At 35.9% G+C, this 20,000-nt stretch overlaps 1 protein-coding gene across 6 annotated transcripts in view; it reads left to right on the top strand.

The window, feature by feature from the left end:
- Positions 1–20,000, top strand: part of uts2r (urotensin 2 receptor) — a 41,845-nt gene that overhangs the window by 16,952 nt on the left and 4,893 nt on the right. Inside the window, exons 4-6 of one of the 6 annotated variants that reach the window (XR_014535980.1) lie at positions 590–655; positions 3,603–3,735; positions 10,392–11,888. The exons of 4 other annotated variants lie outside the window; for them this stretch is intronic. The gene's annotated coding sequence lies outside the window, so the exon portion shown is untranslated. Of the gene's footprint in view, positions 1–589; positions 656–3,602; positions 3,736–10,391; positions 11,889–20,000 lie in introns of those variants that run through there. One more of the 6 variants, XM_083555789.1, reaches the window with a different exon arrangement.

Raw genomic sequence — 20,000 nt, 5'->3', positions numbered from 1 at the left:
AATCTCAGCCTAATTATTTGCCTGAGTGGCTGTAAGCAAAAATAATTTTAGGGAAATGAGCCAGAAGAATAGTTTGGATACAAATAGCCTGAGAAAAGATTTTGGAAAAAATTGCTCTTGGGCAAGAAGACTTTTATAAACATGAATGTAATATTGTTATCTCAATTTCAAGATGAATAACCAATGAAACTAATAGAATAGCACACGATTATGGCTATATATATATACAATATATCAAAAAGTACCAGGATAGATAGATAGATAGATAGATAGATAGATAGATAGATAGATAGATAGATAGATAGATAGATAGATAGATAGATAGATAGATAGATAGATAGATAGATAGATAGATAGATAGATAGATAGATAGATAGATAGATAGATAGATAGATAGTACCAGTCAAAAGTTTGGACACACCTTCTCCATCAAGGTTTTTTCTTAATTATTATCATTTCTAACATTGTATATTGATACTAAAGACATCCAAACTATAAAAGAACATTTATGGTACTATGTAGTTAACAAAAAAGTGTTAAACAAACCAGATTATTGTTGTTCTAGCAACTCATACCATTTTCTCATAAGATTCACAAGGCTTTCTTGGCTTCTTTATGGTGTTTAGACCATCAGTTGTCTTGTGCAGAGAAAAGGGTGAGTACAGCTTCAAAAACCCTATTAGTGCTAATACAACTACTGCACAAATCCATATTATGTCAAGGAATAATTAGTTAAGTTCAAATAAACAGACAATCCATAATTAATTTAATAAAAGAAGCCCCAAGTGCAGTCTCCAACACTATCAAAGGCTATCATGAAATAGGCTATCATGAGGACTGTCCCAGGAAAGGAAGCCCAAGAGCTACCTCTGCTGGAAAGGTTTATTAGGATTACCAGCCTCAGAAACAAAAGATTAACATAAATGCTTCTCAGAGTTTAAGTGGCATGAGTAAGGCCATCATGGTCAAATTGTGGCAAAGAACCTATTCTTCAGAAGAACAGCAAGCAGAAGAGACTTGCTTGGGACAAGAAACACAAGTAATAGACATAAGGTCAGTGGAAAACTGTCTTTTGATCTGATGAGTCCAAATATAAGATTTTTTTGTTATAACTGCTGTGTCAATTCAGCTGTACAGAGGGTGAATAAAGCAGTTTCTGAATGTGTTTTTACCACTATGAAGCATGAAGAAGGAGGTATGATGATGTGGGGATCCTTTTCTGGTAACACTGTTAGTAATTGAGTCTAAATTGATAGTACACTTAACTAGCATGGCTACCACAGCATTGCTGTGCCTTGCCATCCCATCTGGTTTGCACTTAGTGGGCCCATAATTTGTTTTCACAACAGGACAATTTCCCCAAACTCACCTCTATGTAAAAGCTTTTTGTTCAAGAAGGAAAATTATAAAGTGCTGCATCAGATGACCTGGCTTCCGCAATCACCCAATGTAAAAGCAGTTAAAATGGTTTGGGATGAGTTGGACCAGAGGGTGAAGGAAAAGCAGCCAACAAGCACTCAATACCTCTGGGAACTCCTCAAGATTGTTGGAAAACTATTCCAGGTGACTATCAACAGCCAAGCTAAGCTATCATCAAAGCAAAAGGTGAATTTGTGTTCAAACATTTGAATGCTGTGTGTGTGTGTGTGTGTGTGTGTGTGTGTGTGTGTGTGTGTGTGTGTGTGTGTGTATATATATATATATATATATATATATATATATATATATATATATATATATATATATATATATATAAACACCACACCTATTGCTGTCATATTACTTAGCGGATTTTTGAGTAAAATAATTTCACAAGAGAACGTATGCATTAGAAATGCAAATCATGTTAAGGTGTATGTGGAGGCTTATCAGAGAGCCAGAGAAGATCTAGAGCTGATTTAATCCTCTTTAATTCTACATCAAAATGGGATTTTGGCTATGTGCATAAAAAAGACCCTCTAGCTGGGAATCTTCCAGAGTGACATCTGCACAGCCACAGTGAATTACCTGCTAAATCCTGTGCTAACAGGCACATATCAATATGCATGTAACAGTCTGCTTTACTGGCTCTTGTTTAATGCATAGCAGCAAAGCCTCTTAAACTCAGCCACATTCCCGTAACAAATAGATGCAAGCACCCGTGTTCACTTCTTATGTTCATAATCTTCACAGATCCACCATTCACCTGTATTCCATCTCTAAATAGCAGATGTTGTTTACATACAGCAAACATGTATCTCAGATTTACCTACGCTTATAAATATTCAAAGGGATGATTATTTTTTAAAATTGATCGAAATTGCTTTCTCTCATTAGCTGCACAATGATGGTTTCGAAAGTATGGAAAGCATTTGAATTGAAGCCTGCCAGACACTGAAAAATCACATCCGGTTTAGAGAACACATCGTGCTCCACCATAAAATGTGCATATGACTTGTTTAGTAGTACAACTGCAAATTTAGGAATGCACCAAAACAAGCAGGTTTAGAAATGAGAGCTTCCAGCCTTATCTATGCATCACAAGCATTCTTCCAGCCTTATCTATGCATCACAATGCATCTTCTGCATTTGATTAAGGTAATTTATAATGTCAGAATGTAATTTTTATTTTATTATACTTAACTGATAATTTTATGAAATATGTAATTTGAAGAAATGTTTCTTTTTTTTTTACAAATTAATTTCTTTGTTTTCTATAAAAACTAAATATTAAGCAGGGGGAAAAAAACACTCCTTCTGATCTTGGCTAGAGAACACTTGTATTTCAGTGAAGCAGTGGTGGTAACACACACACTTTTATCCTGTTTCTGCCTTTTCATCTTTATCATTTGAAATTCTGACCTGGTCATGGCTGGGCTGAAGAACAGCCAATCATGAAATAAATGCAGGTCTTTCATTATCTGTCAGCATTCACAGCAGAGGTTTATTTTCTCTGGTCCACAGGGGAAGAGGGAGACTGTTTGCTGACATTATTTCAATCCCTATTCTTGAGTGTTTATCCCATAGGAAGCTATTGAACAGTAGGATAACCTTCTAGTTAATCTAGTTAAAACATTAAATTGTCTACATGGTGCCACTTTAGGGTTCAAAGAGCAAATAACAGACATAAATATTTATGATGTCAAATGGCAAAACTTACTGCAAAAGAAAATTCAGAAAATCATGTCATATCTCATATCTTATGAATAATACAGTAAAGGGTATGGTAATCTGTGCATTCAGCACAGATTCACAAGTATAGTCACAAAACTCTTTCAGTGGCAATTAAAAAGATGTATAATTTGGGGCCACAGGAAACATAACATTGATCTATATATAGTGTAATTATGTGTCACTGTTATAAAGTAGGTGTTCATGTTTTATTATCACTTAAATTCAAAAGAAACAGTTGAGCATCTATTGTTATATGAATGAGCTACTTGGATATCAAGTCAGTTACTTAGACATTTGCCATGACTTTCTAATGTAAGTCAGCCTGAAGAATATATAAACACAACTCTATATCATTAAAGATCATAACATTGATTAAATCGATATTTGTGAGACTTGCAACCTTTAATAATAAGCATTAATGTAGTTGAATGTCATGCCTATTTCTTTAGTTTCCTTTCAGGAACTTGAGCTGCGTCAAAACACTTTGGGAACGCCTTGTGTTGTCCATGCTCTGAATCACGTGTGCCAGGAAGCTACAAAATGGCTGAGCGATGGTAGCGACATTAGCTTCTGATTGTTCAGGTAAGCACTTTGTGTGTGAATCTGTGCAACCATGGTTAAAAGACAAACAAACTTTGGTGTGTGTGTCCCTCCTTGCCCCCGTTTCATTACTGTGCCGAAGGTCGTGGGGCTCACAGGCCGACCTAGCAGAAGGCATGGAGATGCACAACGAGGTGTCCAGGTCCTGGGAGACCCCATATGTGGCCTGTGATTTTTCGCTCGGGTTTAAGTTGGGTTTAAGGAGTGGAGCTATGGGGAGATGCCCAGGGTCGCGGAGACGCTAGCTGGCTATCTCTCTCCAGGTGTTGCATTGCTAAAGGCTCCGGTTCGCCTACTAGGCCATTGAAAGCAACTTCGGCCTTAGTAGGTAAGGCCAGGCCATTATGCGTGTGTTGCAGGCATACCAGGCCGACCTGCTGCGAGAGTTGGGCGAGGGTTTTAGTTCTCGGGATGGCGATATTAAGGAGTTATGTCGCGCTGCCGACTTAACCCTTAGAGCCACCAAAGACACGGCGCGGACCGTAGGTCGGTCAATGTCAGGCTTAGCAACCACAGAAAGGCATCTGTGGCTCAGCCTGTTGGAGATTCCCGACAAGGACAGGGCCTTTCTGCTGAATGCCCCAATAGCTACTTCTGGCCTTCTCAGCGGCGCGGTTGATGTGGTTGTAGATAGGTTTCAGGAGTCAGCAAAGCAGTCGGCGCCATTTAGGCAATACCTCCCTCACCGTTCTTTTGGGGCTGCTCGGCATCGCAAAACCCAGAAACATCTAGACCCAAATTGAAGGAGTCAGCCAACCTGAGGGTGGTCCTCTCCGCAAATAAACGTGCAGTGTTGAAGCGGCCCTGGCAATCAGAGGGCCCTACATCGAGGAGGACCGTCTACACCTTGTGCAGTGCCATACCTCCTAGTCACCACCAGGAGGCCAGGCTGTTAGCTCTGTCACAGGATGTGCCTTGGAGTGCAGCCTCCCTCCTGCGGGTGCTTCCCCTCATCTCCACCCAAGAGATCACACAGATGGCGGGGACCCGCCACCTCTCCGGAGGCTCCAATGGCAGCAGGGCACCGCTACAGCCATTCTGAGAGGGTCAGAAACCAGTTTCGAGAGGCTGGTTCCCCGATCAGGTGACACAACCAGGCTTTGGTCCTGGTACAGTAAGTGCGCACCCTCGTAAGGAAAGGGGCCATCAAGGTGGTTCCTCCCTTAGTCATAGAGTCAGGCTACTACAGCCAGTACTTCGTTGTTCCGAAGAAGGATGGTGGATTGAGGCCGATCCTAGATCTACGCTCCTTGAACCGCTCACTCATGAGGCTCAGGTTCAGGATGCTTACCCTCAAAGAGGTCGTGTCTCAGATCAAGTCCAAGGACTGATTTGTCACGGTAGATTTAAGGAATGCCTATTTCCACATAGCCATCCTTCCTGCTCACAGGAGGTTCCTGAGGTTTGCTTTCGGGGGCGAAACTTACCAATATCGGGTCCTCCTTGAGTTTCTGAAAGGGAACGTCTCTAGGTTACGTTTGTAACCCTAGTTTCCTGAGGGAACTAGATGTTGCGTCAACAGGCCTCCCTGCATCCCTGTGGTGCTTACCTTCTCTTTTTCAGAAGCTAATGTTGCTACCATCGCTCAGCCATTAGCTTCCTGGTTTACTCAACGTCGCCCGCCGATGACGTCGCAACTTGACTATTGGCCGGATTTTACACGTGATTCAGAGCGTGGACAACATGAGGCGTTTCCAAAGCGTTTCGACGCAACGTCTTGTTCCCTCAGGGAACTAGGGATACAAACGTAACCTAGAGATGATATCTTGTAGGTCTCTACCCTAAAGTAATGTTTTAGTGTATATTTCTAACTGTATTGATTGGTGCTTGTTAATGAGTCAGTTTCTGTTTTCTACAAAATTTATTTTCTTTTTCTTTTCTTTTTTTTCTACAAAAAAAAGAGTGAGAATCCTGAATCTTTGGACACAGGTTTAGAATCAGGGTACACATTATTTATGCAGTTATTCACATACATTCAGCATTGCAAAGCATAATGTATGAGTATAAAAACAGGTGTTATCTAAAATAAACATTATTGGTAACCCAAGAATAATTGCAGAAATTTCAGGATGTGAAATAATTAGGGCACATGTGCTGTACAGTCTCATAGCAACAAATCACTGTAGGGTTACAAAGTGATGCATTCTGAACGAGGCAGATAAGAAAACCCAGGACACACACAACAAAGTGAGACTAGGCTCCTAAAAAGGGGCAAAAACAGAATATAGCTTTTAATGCTCTTAATGTTTTTCTTTAAATCTTGTGGATGAACCTGCAGATAGATTTTTTTCCAGAAACAAGATTTGATGTTGTTCCATTCATTGTTGATGGCTTTAAGCAGTTTTCAATTCAGCCTTGACTTTAAGCAGTGGATAAAATATTTTTTGAAACCTGGCATTTGTTGACTGCAGCAAATGGAGGCAAAGGACCAACAAAATTGCTAGATTTCTGACCAATGATTTGTTGCTGAGACCATTAACAGCTTAAAATTTTTTTCCATATTTGTCAAATAAATGGGTTGGCCATAATGTATGCTTTATCATAATTCATATTTAGATGATTTTTATATTCCTTTCAATAACACTGCATTAACCTGCAAGTTCACACATTAACGTTGAAATGTTAGTAACAGCAACATGCAATGAAATTACTAGAGCATGTCAGGGGTAAATGGGAGCAGAAGGTGAAATTGAGCAGAGGGTAAAGAGCCACAGAGTTCTTCAGAACAGCTGAAAGTCACCATGAACTTTTCTTTCTTTTGTTCTTTCCATTTAGCTTTAAGCATCAAGCACCATGTACTACTCATAAGGGTACTCTACAATAATTCATCCAAGCTAACCCAAAAAATGAAAAAAAAAAAAAAAAAAAAAAAAAAAAAAACAGCAAGACTCTGTAGCAAGGGGAAGAAATAGCAAGCTAAAGAGAAACCCTGCAATTTGCACTCTGATTCAACCTTTACTCTCAGTATGGAATTACAACAGTTTAAAAATCATCAAAACAGCATCAAATGTGTAGAACATACATTTTTGTCCAGTGGGCCATCAAAAGTGCAGTCAGATAACAAAATCTTAATATACTTCTGAAAAAGGGATTTATTCTGGAAATACGGTGTGAAACTGGAAATCATCATTATTGCTATTATTATTATTATACATACTTCATGGATTGTAGAAATGTTTATAACGTTTTTCACTAAAGTGAATAAGCACAGGAACATATTCTGACTGCAGCCTTTTTAAGATTCAGTGATGCTCCAATGTATAGTGAAGCAGAGGATGTGGCAACTGGCTTTTTGCTTTGCTATAAATTAAATTTTGTGGGTTTGCTCCTTTATACCTCCTAGTGATGACATTTCTGCTCTATTTCTGGTTAATCATAGTAAGAAGATTGTTGCTTTGGCTCACTGCTTCTGGCCCTTTTGCCCCCTACTAAGTCGGTGGCTGCATCAGCACCCTGCTGATAACAAACCCCTGCCATCTGATTTTGCTTAGACTTCATTTCAAATGACTACAGGCAAAAATAAAATCCCAAAATTACTATATTATGAACATTATAATGCTCAAAATTACTATTCTGGACACTGCAGTATTAATTTTTTTTTTGTGTGTGATTTTTTTTTTTATCTGAGTGACTAGCAGTGAATGGGAAAAATTTAGGTGAGCAGGATAAAAAAAAAAAAAAATAGAACAGTTGTTAAAATTTAAATGAATGTTTTTTTTTTAAGGACAGATGGAATTCTGGCAAATCAATTCTGTGGACATCTTGTGTGTTTATAAATGATGAAAGCCTCGAAACCTAAATTTTTTGTAACAAAAACAGAGAAAAAACTTGCTGTACAGACTCACTTTGGTTAGATGCAAAAAAGCAGATGGCTGCCTTCTAAAATTGGGCTTTCATCATATTAAATGAATACAGAATGAAAACTTTACAATCTTCAATGTCTGGTAGCTGACGTGTACATCTATCAACATAATAATAATGCTGATTCATCAACCAGCATCTGACAGTTATTTTTGCCAATGCACTGGTTGTTTTCTAACAGTATAATCAATGAAGTGACTGTTAATAATTCTCACTTACCCAATTCCTACATATAGATATTGAAGTGTGTTCTGTGTAGGTCTAATAGCTTATACCTAGTGTACAGCATGTATTTAACAGCAGGAATCTATAGAATCTATATAGACAGATTTATATAGAAAATAACAAATGGCACAGGGAAACCTTAAGCTATTTGTATAGCCATTTGGTTTGATACTTTAGTTTAACCAATGATTTCCAACAATTCAAAGCATCATGTAATAGCCTTTGTAAATAATAATATAACAATAACGATAATAATATATTTAGGGCTGCAACTAACGATTATTTTGATAATCGATAAAACGGAATTTTTCTTCTTCGATTAATTGAATGAAATTTTTTTTTTCCCAATTTGATGTTTTGCTTATTATAACTATATAAAACCCTAATTCAGGGTATTGGTGTATAAAATTGTGCTTTAAAAAAATAAAATTTTAGATTTAGTTTGTTTGCACCGTTTTGATTTATTCGCTCACTATGATGGCAGAAAAGATCCAGTGCAACTGTCCCAAAGTTAGCATACAGTTTACACAATAACACTTCATTAAACTACAACATTTTCACATGATGAGGATGTACAGTTTTGGATTATGGTGCTGATGTTTCGCCTTCATCCGTATCACGTTTGTTTTCTTTTCATGTGCTCATGCATTACTGTGGTATTCCATGTCACACAAGCTCAGCTTTGCTTCCAGGTTACAGAGTTCTTTGTTCAGTGTTCTTTGTTGCGTTTAATATCAAATGCTCCCATGCCCTGTGTTCAATATAAAAGGCTCTTATGCCCCTGATGTTTTTGGACACACACTTTTCCACGCTGCCGGTTGACTCTGTACTATCCTCCATTTTCACAAGCAGCTGTGTAATCTTTACATCACACTAAGCCATAATTTGAGCAGCCCAACGAATCGATAATGACATTTGCTGACAGCGAATTTCATAATCAATTATTATCGCTTTTATCATTAGTTGTTGCAGCTCTAATATATTATTATTATTATTATTATTATTATTATTATTATTATTATTATTATTATTATTATTATTATAACTGTAACCTGGATGTATTGCTGGTCACTTTTACTCAGATTTTTTTAACAGTGGTCACTCCTTTTGGGTTATGAGCCCAAGGCTGACAACAAATGTCTATGCTTATGTGTTTTAACACCACAGAGAATGTCTGGTTATTTGCATTTGTGGGCTCAGTTTTTGGTCCAGCACAGCCAGTATTTGCTTGTCAGAGCTGACAGGTTTGGTGGGTGCCAGCTAATTTTTTTATGTTTGCACTTTATAATTGTGTAATAAATGTGCATTTTTATCCCTAGTTGGGTTACAAAATGTGCATTAATACAGGATATTTTTTGTTGTTGTTGATTGGTTGGAGGCAAAACTAACTAATGAATTTATCTAGATAATAGTCAGCAGAATCAAAGCTGTTATGACATAAATTGCAGTTTTGGTGAAATCTAAAATGTTACTGTTTCTTTGATTATCTCTAATGTTGCTTTAGACCAGCAGGGTTGCTTTACCACCCTTCAAAATCTATTTGTGCAATTCTACACCATGTTAGTTTTTGTGATAATGGTTGAGACGATACAAGAAAAATGAATCCTTACTTCTATGCATGTGCAATACTTTAACATTCAGTAGCTAATGACAAGAAAGTATATGTGCGTGTGTGTGCGTGTATGTGAACTGAATCTGTTCTCATTTGTGGTTAATTCTGAATGATGCATACATAATTTGCTAATTGTTAAACAGAATTATTAAGTATTGATCTAACAATTCAAAAACTGAAAACAGACTTAAAAATAATTCAAGGCTCAACTAATCATGTCATGCTTATAATTTCATAGTGGTTTCACCCCTTAGAACATGTCAACACTTTTCCCGGCAAACTTGCTGTCCAGTGGCATGAAAGCACTAATAATATGACCAAAATATCAGAAAAGACAGGCTGTTGTCAGTTAAATAAAATATTTCTTTTATATGATTAGATAAAATACATGGTGGACCATGGTATTCATGACCAGTGCACCGCAATTAGATTTTTGCTCCTGATTTCCATCCATTTGTATTTTCCCCAACACTAATTGCATTATTTATGTCAGAAAGATAAATAGAATGTAAAAAACTGACACCCAATTTGAACAGATTCATATAAAAATGTGAAGAAGGGGTGGAAAACATAAAAGTATGAAAGTGCAAAACTGCTTTATTATAACATATAAACTGTAACAGGATGTGGGTAATGCATACTATCCCTGAGCACATACAGAAACTATCCAGAATGAGTAAAACCTACTAATTTTTATAGTTCCATAACCTGCAGGCATTAAAAAAAGCATTACCGTAATAGGCAATATTGCAAAAGGCAAGACAGATAAAGGCTTGGACACTGTGTATAACTTAATTCAACAAGCACTGCTCATGCTCTAAAACCTGGCTGTATGTGAGAGTGGTCTGCGTCTGCATGCACCCACAGTCCAAGAACATGTCTGCCAAGTCAACAGCCTGGGGAATTAACTGGGGACTGTGACTTTATTTTATTATTACAGGGTAAGAGGAAGAGCCAGGAGCAGGCCAAGACAACAAGCATCTCTGCCCTTGATAGGAAGGAAGCAAAGAAGAAAGAAAAAGGAGCAAAACAGCCAAGAGGAGGAACAGAAGTTACTGCCTAAAAATGTTATCCCCATTCCATGCATTTCATAATAAATACTGATAATTAGTCAGGGTTGTCTGCTAAATTCTGGTTTGAAGTGGAGATTTAATATTGTTTTCTTTAAGTAATTTATTTCTATGCTTTGCTTCCTTGATGATAGTTTTGTTGTAATTGTTTTAGCATTGCATGGCATAAGCTTATATAAGAGTTGACAAGTCAAGCAAATATATTCTATTAATACTGACCCCACTCTGAAGAATTTCACAGCAAGGGAAATTCCAGCCAGGAGAAGTTGTCCATCATATTCACCTCACTTAAAATCATCAAACTGATAAAAAGTTTCACTGTTTGACTGCAAGAAACTAATAAACCATTTTAACCCATGCAATATATATAATAGCTGCAGATTGATATGCAGAAGAATGCACCACTTTCTTCTTCTGCACTTTCCCCGATACCCATGTTGCTGAGGCTGACAGCTGCTCAATGCCTGTCCAGTGAGCTGACCTAAGATTATTGTTCTTCTGTGCACACACCTTAGCTGAAACTCTTCTGTGAGGACACAATGATGACTGCTTTTGTAAAATTTTAAATAGATGAATCAGGGGCTCAGATCAAGTCTGTGTAATGACCCTTAGTCAACTATTGACCTGCTAGAAAAAAAAGATTTATTATTACTGCACAGCAAAAAGACTCCTTTTCAACATTTATTTTAAACTGTATTAAAATATGTGTTTATACCACAATTTTTGGTGTTCTGTTGTGTTGAAACACGAGGTAAAATATCAAGCATGCACTTTGATATATTTGTAAATGTTGTGATTAGGGTGACAAACTGATTGTTTACTTGAAAGCAAGTTGCTTACTAATGTTACACAAGATGGAATAATAATAATAATAATAATAATAATAATAAAAGATTCTACAAAAAAAGCCAAATGCATTTCCTATTTCCCCCTAATACATGAAGCAGCCTAAGAAAGGGACAAAAGAAGAAGAAGCCTTACACAAATTTCTTGTATAGAAAAGCAGCCTATTGAGCAAAAAAAAGATTTCTCACTCCTAGATAAAGTTCTCAGTGGGCTTCCGAAATATCTAGCACATATGAGGATTAGTTTTAACATCTTCACTCTTGTTTAAAAAAAAAAAAAAAAAAAAGATTTTGGTCTAGACTGCTTTGTGTTTTTAGGTTAAAGGGACTCGGGTGTGCAATGTAGGGAGATTGTAAATACTTTCTTCTCCAGTATGACTTTCTTTATGCAGATCACATGTTTATTTTATTTGTCTTTTTCTCTTTGTGTCTTTAAACTAAATGACTTTTGTCTTTATTTAAGAGAACCAAAGTGTTTAATGTACAGAATGAGTATTCAATAAAAACACAATTTAATCTCTACTGAATTTAATCTCTGCTGCTTAACCACATGTCTTGCTATAATCATATACCAACCCACCTGCACTATAAATACTTAGAGGTACAATTACTGTAGCATACAGTATGGGCTGATTTAAATTTATACTAAAAGGTCATACGTATTAAATTACAGTTTGTAGGTCACATCATATTATAGATTATATAAATACCATGTTGGTATCCAATAAATTCACTCAGCCCAGGAACAGCCTACACATAATTTCCTTTTCTAAAGTTACATAATTTTCTTTTCTAAAAAAATTATGGCTTGAAGGGTGCAACATGCTGTGATCTGCTGCTGCCATGCAAGTCAAAAATCCACTTTTATCATTTTAATTTAGACAGTTTAAATTTCCTTTCATCAAAAATGCAGTTAATAGGTCATGATATGCATGGGACTATGTATACTATATTTCTTAAAGTATTATATAAATACAGTGTATATATATATATACAATACAATATACAAGTATTCAGACACCTGACATTTCCAGTTATTCTTCAATAAACTGTTCAGCAACCTGTTTACACAAAGTTGGAGGTACAATTTTGTATAGGATGTCTTTGGCTGCAGTAGCATTGCATTTTTCTTTTACTTGAACTAGGACACCCAAACCTGTTCCAGCATGGTCCCTTGTACACAAAGCCAACTCTGTGAAGATATAGTTACATTGGTTGGAGTGGAAGATCTTGATGGACCTGCTATATAGCTTTGACCTCAACCCTATAGAACACCTCTGAGATGAATTGGAACACTGACATCCCAGTACCTTACTTTACTAAAACCCTTGTGGCTGAATGAGCACAAATCTCACAATTCATGGAAGTTGAGAATTTTTAAAGCTCTCTTTTAAACACATTATTATAACATACAGTTTCGGAAGAAAATTGAGACTTTTTAAAGCTTAAAAGACTTAAGACTGAATAAAAATTTGTTTATCTTGAGACTGATAGTTTGGGAGAGGATTAAAGAGATCAATGGCTGTTTTAATAGATTTAAACGTTTTCTTTTCTTTTTTCCACACAGAGACCAGGTCTAAATATTGTACATAGCCTGGTGTTGTTAGCGTTTTTTGTTAAGATAAATTTAGAATCGATGTCTAAAGATTTAAAACATTTAAATGATATTTTCATGTCAGACTTTACAGATTATTTATGGAAAATTATAGATCATATATCATTGTGTCAGTCACTTTTCTTTGTATACAGTAAACATATTTCCTTTACACTAAAATCACCAAATGATCCTCAGCATCATTATCAGACTCTTTGTAGATTTGATCTTAAGGCTAGCCTCATAATTAGCTGCAGTTCAAATGCGAATGACTTTTGATTCTTGCATGCTAATCTGAATGATTGAGTCACAGTTATTAAAGGTCACACGGAAGGATGCCCAGAGTGCAAATCTGATGACCATGTACAAGTGTGTGACAGGATTTAATCAGAGTTCATTCATCTTGAACTTATCTGTTCACACTTCATCTGATGAAGCTTGTCCTCTCAGCATTAGTTCAGCTAGGCCCTTGACACAAAAATGAACTTCAGGACAGACTAAATCATTGTCCAAGTAGCCTAAAGTGCAGTGTTTTATGCAACACACACACACACACACACACACACACACACACACACACACACACACATGCTCTCTTCTGTAAAGTGTGCAAAGTGCAGTATAGTCTGAGCGGAAAGCAATTTGCTGCTAATTTCAATAATAGAAGATAGCATTTATTTTACACTTGTATCCTACAGCAGTGGTCCCCAACCGTCGGTCAATTGGTACCGGGCCGCACAGAAAGAATACATAACTTACATTATTTTCGTTTTATTTGTTATCTGATTCTGAACGATGTTTTATTTTGGAAAATTACCGGATTCTCTCCGCCACATCTGTCTATGACTCACTCTTGATGCATGTCAAGATGCCTCGGTCACATGTCTCACCTCCATCCTCTACCTTCTTAAAGGAGCTGCTCCGCCCGCTAACACATAATACATTACCGCTAAATTGAAACCCCCAAGTTAGCAAAATGAACAAAAAACAACACAGTGGATTCACGTTTATTATTATATTTAGAAAATACAAGTTTTTAATGCCCGTCGTATCATTTTATTCTGTTTTATTTTTCCGCCACACCTTAAAGGCCGGTCCATGAAAATATTGTCTGATATGTGGCGCAGAAAATGTTGGCGACTTCTGATCTACAGTACATCACAGGCAAATGCATTTACATGAAACAGTAGATAGCTATATACTGTATTAAAGGGGCAACTTTAAGCTGTAATAAATTTTTTTTTTTTTAGTCTTTAGCCGAAAGAAAGTTATTTTATTTGTGCAACAAGCTGTATAATGCACATACTTTATAATGTACAGTTAAAGGTTGAAATGTCTTCACTATCTGAATTTCATAGTATTTTAAGAAGGTTGATCCTTACTGATTTGCTGTTTTTTACTTGTGAGACCACCTGAGATGGAAACAAGTAACTGTATTGTACTGATTTGAATTCATTTAAATTGAAGTACAAACAATTATATTTGCCAAATGATTAACTTATTTAGATTTTAATCTTAAAAATATAAATTATACTTTTGCCTGCTTTTGTTTTTACCATTAACTATATTTAAACCATCCAATCAAATCCATATCTATTTACATTAATGCACCTTTCTGAAACTATACCTAGCTCTTTATGTACGGAAATAAATAACTGAATGTCCTAAGAAAATGTATTTATAGGTCAAAGGTGGCAAAACATTTTGAGCTTTCTATTCCTATATTTATTATGTCTGTGGGGTAAGTATTCACTGAGATTCAGGTTGTTTTATTTATGTGTCTGCGAAGAGAGATTACAGAGATGGCAGAGATGTATGTTTTCTTAATTTTACAAAAACTCAGTGTTTTGTTGTTATTATAAGTGTATGCAAATAAAACTACACCCTTTACAGATTGGAATGATATATTATTTATATCTGTACGATCAATAAAGACAGAGTAATTTAAGTTCATAAAATAATAAAGTAAACTAGTTGCCTTCTGCCTGCTCATTGTGAGCTTCATAAGCTAGTCTACATCTGTGGTGTGTAAGCCAGGAAATTATACACCAGTGGTAGAGTGAAAAAGCTGTGCAATGACTGGAAACATGTAAATGGTTTAAAAACAGTGCACAATGAAAAGAAAAAATGTATATGCTATTTTACCAAAGAGATTAAAACTAAAATAACAAGCCTATTTTGAAAATGTAAGAAATAGAAAGTACAGATATTTGTGTAAAAAATTTACAAACCCGATTCCAAAAAAAATGGGACACTGTACAAATTGTGAATAGAAAAGAAATGCAATAATTTACAAATTTCATAAACTTATATTTTATTTACAATAGAATTTAGAAAACATATCAAATGTTGAAAGTGAGACATTTTGAAATGTCATGGCAAATATTGGCTCATTTTGGATTTCATGAGAGCTACACATTCCGAAAAAATTGGGACAGGTAGCAATAAGAGGCAGGAAAAGTTAAATGTACATATAAGGAACAGCTGGAGGACCAATTTGCAACTTATTAGGTCAATTGGCAACATGATTGGGTATAAAAAGAGCCTCTCAGAGTGGCAGTGTCTCTCAGAGGTCAAGATGCAGAGAATCACCAATTCCCCCAATGTTGGGCGAAAAATAGTGGAGCAATATCAGAAAGGAGTTTTTCAAAGAAAAAAAAAAAAATTTGAAGTTATCATCATCTACAGTGCATAATATCATCCAAAGATTCAGAGAATCTGGAACAATCCCTGTGCTTAAGGGTCAAGGCCGGAAAACCATACTTAATGACCGTGATCTTAGTGCCCTTAGATGGCACTGCATTACATACAGGAATGCTACTGTAATGGAAATCACAACATTGGCTCAGGAATAGTTCTTTTCCAATAGAAAACATTGTCGGTGAACACAATCCACCGTGCCATTCGCCGTTGCCAGCTAAAACTCTATAGGTCAAAAAAGAAGCCATTTTTAAACATGATCCAGAAGCGCAGGCGTTTTCTCTGGGCCAAGGCTCAATGGACTGTGGCAAAGTGGAAAACTGTTCTGTGGTCAGACGAATCAAAATGTTATTTTTTGGAAAACTGGGACGCCATGTCATTCGGACTAAAGAGGATAAGGACAACCCAAGTTGTTATCAGCGCTCAGTTCAGAAGCCTGCATCTATGATGGTATGGGGTTGCATGAGTGCGTGTGGCATGGGCAGCTTACACATCTGGAAAGGCACCATCAATGCTGAAAGGTATATCCAAGTTCTAGAACAACATATGCTCCCATTCAGACGTCGTCTCTTTCAGGGAAGACCTTGCATTTTCCAACATGACAATGCCAGACCACATACTGCATCAATTACAACATCATGGCTGCGTAGAAGAAGGATCCGGGTACTGAAATGGCCAGCCTGCACTCCAGAACTTTCACCCATAAAAAACATTTGGCACATCATAAAGAGGAAGATGCGACAAAGAAGACCTAAGACAGTTGAGCAACTAGAAGCCTGTATTAGACAAGAATAGGACAACATTCCTATTCCTAAAGTTTAGCAACTTGTCCCCTCAGTCCCCAGACCTTTGCAGACTGTTATAAAAAGAAGACGGGATGATGGTAAACATAGCCTTGTAGCAACTTTTTTGAGATGTGTTGATGCCATGAAATTTTAAATCAACTTATTTTTAATTTTTTTTTTACTTACAACTTATGTTTTTTTATTCTAAATAAAATATTGAAATTTGAAACTTCCACATCATTGCATTCTGTTTTTATTCACAATTTGTACAGTGTCACAACTTTTTTTGGAATCGGGTTTGTAATGAGTAAAAGTAAACAAAGTAAAATAAAAATAAAAAGTGAAGTAAAGTGCTGACACCAGAAAAAATCTATTTTAGTATTTGTACTTTGTTACTTCCCACTAGAGACCTGCACTTGATTTGATGGGTGAATGTGTGTGCGGGGGGTAAAATACTCCCGCAAAATGTGTGTGGGAGAATAAAGTCATTCGAGCGACTCCCGCAAAATGGTCTTTAAAAAAAAAAGAAGAAATTACTAAAAACAAATAAACTGTTATGTATATACTGCAAAAAAATCAACATTGGCAACTAAAATAAAACGATTTACAGGTACAAGGTCGGAAGTGAACTCTCACGTGGTTCATGCACGATAAATAATGTTTGCAGAAGTAAGCAAAAGGACATTTCGGGACAAAACTTTGCGGGAGCGTGACTGAAAAATCAGGTCTCTATTTCCCACTTCTGGGGTTTATAGAGTTAATCTGCTTGGTTCTTCATATTAAAATGAAGTATTATTGAAACTGATCTCACGGAAAAATACATACAAAAACAACAAACAAGCGTGATGATGTTCTATTCAATTATATATATATATATATATATATATATATATATATATATATATATATATATATATATATATATATATATATATATATAAACTAATGCTAAAACTAATGCAAATCTAAACATCAACCTTCAAAACTTCAGACAAAATAAGTTGTACAAATTGACTTTTTAAGCAAAAAAATTTCTTTTAGTTTCTAATTAATTTTTATTACAGTTTTAATTAAAGTTCATTACAAATTTTAATTTTTGGTTTACAGATAAGGTGAATTGTTTTTCATTAGTTCTGTAATAGTTTGAAATGATGGGAAGAGTCAGTGTAATCTTAGGAACCTTTACTGAACGTAGTGCTGTCTTTTACAGGCCTCTAAACCTTTCTTCACATAAACACACCTAAAAACCCTTGCACAACCTTCCCAGGAGTCCTAGTAACACCCTCAAAGTTCTTTTAAAGGAACTCCACCATTGCCATACTCAACCAATACACTAAAAGTTCCACTACAGAATGGGAAAAGCTTTGCAAAATAGGACTGGTGATTAAATGTGCTCAGTTGATTTTAAGCAACATGCCAGAATCTACTTATATGGTTTTATTTTATCCAAGGTCACCAGGACGCATATATTCTTCTTGTAAAATGAATTATAATATCTTTTGTTCCTTTAGGTTTTATGATGCATGCAAGAGCATGAGCTTGCAAAAGCAGGGCCAGACTTGGCCTGGGCAACAAAGCAATATTGCATACCAAGCCCTAAATCATTCTGGCTTTATGAGTTACAAGTTACAGCAATTAACAATTCCTTGTGCTGAGACCCCCAATCTATTTATTTTCTAAATAGAAAACTTCACAGTTATGATAGGTGGGGGATTTTTATACATTTAAATGAAAATTCTATTAGCAGTAAGATTTAGGTGTGCTTCACATCTGCCAATCATCAGGACTTAAAAACAATGCAGCGACAATTAACCTATTATAATATAAGGAACAATTTTCTCTTCATTAATTATAGGAAGCTGAGCAGGAACCATTACACTGACTGATTTCTGTGACTAACAGTATGCTCAAAAGGATGTTGATGCCTAACTCCAATGTGTAGGCATTCTCCAAATTGCTACCACAGAATCTGAGATATATAACTAAGCATTACGATTGTTATTAAACAATTTAAAGAGACCCTTATATGCAGTAAAGTTAAGTCATGTTTATTTCTATGGCGCGTTTCACAATAAAGGGAAAGCCATTCTCATTTGGGTGATATCAAGAGTGTGATTATAAAATCTTTAAACAATAAAGAACACTGGAAAGTGAGAACTAACATGAGCTCCAGAATGTAAGATTGTGAGTAATGTCTTTCTAGAGTCTTATACAGTCAGGTGACGTTATGGAACCAGGAGCTACTGAGCAACTCATAATAGCTTAAATAGCTCAACATTTGAGATCATCATAGATCCAACACCAGCTTCTACATGCCAGAGCCTTTAAACACTCAAAGAAATCCAATGACCAAACTATTCATGAAGTGGGATCCAAATGGCACTGGTACGTCTCTAGATGGTCCGGGATTTTTGCAGGCTCTGCATCTACTTCTTTATTAATACAGACTTTACAAAATAATTTGTCCACATATGCTTGTGGTGCTGACATGTAACATACTTCTGGTCAATTGTTTTGCCACTTTGTTACCAACAATGTTTCCATCCCTGTGTTTGATATTGCCTTGTCTACATTCTTCATGTTTGCCAATTGACTGACTTCTGACCATTTTGGATTATTATTATTATTATTATTATTATTATTATTATTATTATTATTATTATTATTATTATGTGACAACATATTAGAATTGAATAGCTTCTTGACTTGACTTTGTTTATTTATTTTTTACACTATATTCACTGTGCACGCACAGAACACTATAATCATCATTCAAGTGTTGGCAGCTGAGAAAGTAAAAGAGAAATGGAGGTCAGCCGACCTCCAGAAAAAATAACCTTTCCAATGAAGGCTTGTGCTGACAGTTTTCTTTATCACTATGACACTGATGGAGGGTCATGCAAACATCATGATTTCTTGTATCCACAACACAGGAGAATAATTTATGTGACATAGATTTACAAAACATGTGTAGCTTTATTCAATGTTGAAAATTAAGAAGAAGGCATATTACACCGCTAAGGTCTTGCTGTAACTACCATAGTGTTCATACTTGACACTGGATTCTTGGTATGAACACTGATGGCAAAAGAGCTGCACATGATTTTGATTTTAAAGCCATAAGATAATTATTAATTGCTGTGCTACAAAATGTCATGTTTGGTAAAAACATAATAAAGATTGTAATAAAAAAACTTTATTATGTTTCTAATAAGGCATCGTGATAGCTGCATCCTGTTTTTCTTTTCAACAAGCACTAGGATGATGAAAAGAAAAAGGGTAATGTGGTAAAATATAGCCAAATGAAATAAAATGAAGGACATTTTTGTGAGGGGGAATTATGGCATTTCAGTTTTTTGGTGTTCTGGAGTTTGAAAAAAAATCTAATGCTATGTGTCCTTAAGAAATCTTACTGCATGTGTCAATTGTCCTCTCTTTGGTTCCAAAGTGTCTAAAGTGACTGCAATTACTCTTATGAATTGCTGAGATTCATAATATCTACATGATCACAGCAGTTCTGAACACTGTGAATGGCCAGAATGGTTTTAATGAAAA

The sequence above is a fragment of the Silurus aristotelis genome, assembly GCF_946808225.1.
Source record: "Silurus aristotelis genome assembly, chromosome: 12".
NCBI lineage: Eukaryota > Metazoa > Chordata > Actinopteri > Siluriformes > Siluridae > Silurus > Silurus aristotelis.
This window is presented reverse-complemented; position numbering and strand designations above follow the sequence as displayed.